Here is a 4,036-nt window from a genome sequence, read left to right on the forward strand (position 1 = left end):
GACACACTTCTGTGTCCTGTTTGTTTTGCCAAGGGAAGTTATCCCTCTCATCGTGATCTGAAACCCGGATCCGTTCGTGCTACAGATCACGATGAGAGGGATAACTTCCCTTGGCAAAACAAACAGGACACAGAAGTGTGTCGATAAGCCAGCTGGAGGAGATGTCCTCCTGGGGCTAAACGCAACAGTAACATCCACCCCTAGGGGTCAGCCACATTTAAGTGGCAATATACTTCACTTTATCGTGCAGTTACTGTTAATACCTCATTTAGAGAATTAACATTGCTTATATATATATATATATATATATACACATATATATATATATACATATATGTATATATTTAGATACATTTACATATACACATACATATATGCACGTATATATATATGTATGTACACACACTCGCACACGCACGCTCACACACATACACGCACACATATACACACATTTCCATACGCAATCGCTTTAGATCTCCGCTTTCTTTCCTTTTTTTCGGAGAATGACATAATTAATAGACAGGCTCCTCTAACACATAATATTCTAATTATTTCTCTCAGTTAACAGGAATAGAACACTCAATGTCGGTAGATAGAACCTGTTAAGTATGACATCAAATCAACATTTTCAAGGTGAATGGGTTTATGGCTGCATTCCAGAAAGTTGGCCTTTCTTTTAGTGTATTTAGCTACGAATATTTTAGGATTGGCCTTTCTAGATATTTTGGCCAAGAATGCTTGAAATAATTGCAATCATCTTTCGCATTTTTATTTTTCATTTTCCAATAACGATTTGCATAAAGTGGGGTACAAATCAATGATGTAATTGAGTGCTTTGAAGAGAAAATGAAAGAAGAGGCCAACGTTTGATATGTACGTTCGCCATGAGAGAGATCTGTGTTGGTTAGATCTAATATTTGTGGAGGCACAATGGCCCAGTGGTTAGGACAGCGGACTCGCGGTTTCGATTCCCAGACCGGGCGTTGTGAGTGTTTATTGAGCGAAATCACCTAAAGCTCCACGGGGCTCCGGCAGGAGGTGGTGGCGAACCCTGCTGTACCCTTTCACCACAACTTTCTCTCACACTTACTTCCTGTTTTTGTTGTGCCTGTAATTCAAACGGTCAGCCTTGTCACACTCTGTGTCACGCTGAATATCCCCGAGAACTACGTTAAGGGTACACATGTCTGTGGAGTGCTCAGCCACTTGCACGTTAATTTCATGAGCAGGCTGTTCCATTGATCGGATCAACTGGAACCCTCGACGTGTCAACAACAATAACAAGATCTAATATTTGGAGCGGTCTCGAGGGGCCTAATTGCATACTGCTAATGTCTAGGGGTGGTGTGATTTACGATGATGTTCTCTCGATAGGATCACAGCTAAGGGGCTTTTCTTTTTAGCTATTAAAGGAGACATGATTGATATGGTCGCTCCGAGAGATGTTCTTGAAATCCCTAGGTTACTTTCTCCATGGAATCAGCACAGGTTTTATATGAGATGTTTAAGTTGTTTGTGTATGGTATTTGGATGGAAAAGATTAAGAAAGAACCATGTAGTGTCACTTACCTGTGTAAGAGTAAGTGTTGTTGGTTGTGACATCAACCTGGTCAGTGATGTATAGGAGGAGGAGTGAGGAGCCTAGAACGGAACACTGGGGAATATATAATTATTATTGAGGTAAGACAAATACAGATTGAAGCGATAGGCCAATCAAATAAGAGATTTCCCGACTCAACAGAAATTTTCTAGAACTTTTATTGCTTAAAACACATCATTTCTTCTTCTTCTTCTTCTTCTTCTTCTTACAGGAAATCTAATCTGACTGATGACAAGTTAAAAGTAATTTACTTGTATCCTATCCAGGTGGATACTTGTGTGATTTCTCATTAACTTTCTTACATTGGAACCTCACATAACAGCTGGTCTTGTGGCCAACGTAGGTCTGAAGCAACAAATAGATAAATAAAATACGATGTAAGATGTATTAAACATTACGATGGTTATGAGAAGAAATGATAAGAGTGAGTTTATGTAGAGGTTGTTTAAATTTTTGGAGAACAAAGGCTTCAGTACAGAAAGAAATGAAGAAGATATCATCAGGTAAAGGGGAAGGGGATGTGTATAACATTCGTGAGTAAAGTTTTGCCTTTCTATCGAGCAGTTTTTACTTCTAAATCATATTTGTTAATTCATGTTTGCCAGAATTGTCTACAGGCGAATGAATAAAGTGACGAATGGTTTGATGTGTAATGACGTAAGCCCGTGTCCAATCGTTTGATACTACGCACTGTCACTGGTCATAAGAATACAACCATTCCAACCTAATGAACTTAAACACGTAATTATGGATCTTCAACAGAGATATAATGAAATATACCGGGAAATAACGTAGACACACTCACTGTCATTTAATATTGCTTCTGTTTCAGTACATCGGCAAGGTTTAAAACAGTCCCTGTCCCTTCCATCGCTTACCGAGAAACAACAGACACACAACAATGGAACTGGTGAGAAATCTATAAGCATTTTGTTTTGGTGCAAAAATCAAGGCTAAATGATTTCCTGTGAGGAAAACCCAGAAATGTTGTATTCCATTTTGTTTTGGGACTAAAGGGTATTTCTTGACGTTTTACTATTGAATGTGTTCTATTGTTGTGGCAGAAACACGGTAAGATGCGGGAAGACAGACAGTGATAGATAGATAGATAGATAGATAGATAGATAGATAGATAGATAGATAGATAGTGGTGATGAAATACGAAGAGACAACGATGCAAACATTGAAATAAATATAATACAAGCAGAACGCCTCAATTTTTGTTGGGGAGGAAAGAGATGATTCCGATAGAGTACATTTATCTACTTATTTTATCAGTTATTGACGCCGGAAGGATAGAAAATAAAGTCGACACCGGCTGGATTCGAGCTCAGAACTTAGTGAAGAGCAGCTAAAAACCGCAAGGAATCTTGGCAGTCGCATACCGACTGTGCCAACCAACTAACTTGAAGCAGAAAAAGAAGAAAGAAATGAATAGATTCGGGAAATGAAGAGGAGATGGGATCAGAGAGAGCAATAGATTAAGAGGTAGAGAGCTTAAATTGTTAGAGATAGTAAAGGAAGTATGAGAGACAGATAGACAGATATATATAGACAGAGAGAGAGGGAAGGAGAAGTAGAGACAAAATATCAGAGACTGAAACATTGAGAGAGTAGTGTGGCAGTGATGGTGGTGGTGGTGGTGGTGGTGGTGGGTGTTGATGAGTGTATGTTTGGTGGTGGTGAGTGTGAAGTACCGAAAATAGATGATGTTATCGTGGCATTTGTTGCTGATGTTTATTCCAAGACTTCGCTTGTTGTTCTTGATGTCTTGTTACTTTACAATTCTCGCAAAACTGCTATTTTACATCGCCTTCATCTTGACGGCACACTTCTGCAATCCACATCAGTCTACTTACTTAACTTGCAGTGACAGCTGCTGTCACGTATAACACACACACACACACACACACACACACACACACACACACACACACACACACACACACACACTCAAACGCATACATTTGTATGTATATGATGTGTGTGTACGCGCGTGTATGAGTGTATATATATATGCCTGTGTGTGTGTGTGTGTGTGTGTATATATATATATCGCTTATGTATATATATCGTTTATATTCATGCACACATGTACATATATATAGATGCACACATACATATGTGCATATACAAATATGCATCTGCATACATAAAATATATACGTGTATGTGTCTGCTATTATGAATATGCTATCTGTTTTATATATGAGTACATATACATGAATATATATATGAATATATATGTGTGTGTGTGTGTGTGTATGTATATATGTATATATATATATATGTATGTATATATATATATACATATATATGTATGTATGTATGTATGTATATATATATATATATATATATATTTGTATATATATATACATATATACATATATATATACTATATACATATATATTTATATACATATATATACATATATAT

The 4,036-nt window shown here is 37.3% G+C and overlaps 1 long non-coding RNA gene across 1 annotated transcript in view; it reads right to left on the bottom strand.

Moving 5' to 3' along the window:
• Window positions 1-4,036, bottom strand: part of LOC128247615 (uncharacterized) — a 99,188-nt gene that overhangs the window by 5,026 nt on the left and 90,126 nt on the right. The window contains exon 2 of the long non-coding RNA XR_008263983.1: window positions 1,570-1,945. This is a non-coding gene — a long non-coding RNA (uncharacterized LOC128247615). The remainder of the gene's footprint in view (window positions 1-1,569; window positions 1,946-4,036) is intronic.

Source organism: Octopus bimaculoides, chromosome 4 (assembly GCF_001194135.2).
Source record: "Octopus bimaculoides isolate UCB-OBI-ISO-001 chromosome 4, ASM119413v2, whole genome shotgun sequence".
NCBI classification, from domain to species: Eukaryota; Metazoa; Mollusca; class Cephalopoda; order Octopoda; family Octopodidae; genus Octopus; species Octopus bimaculoides.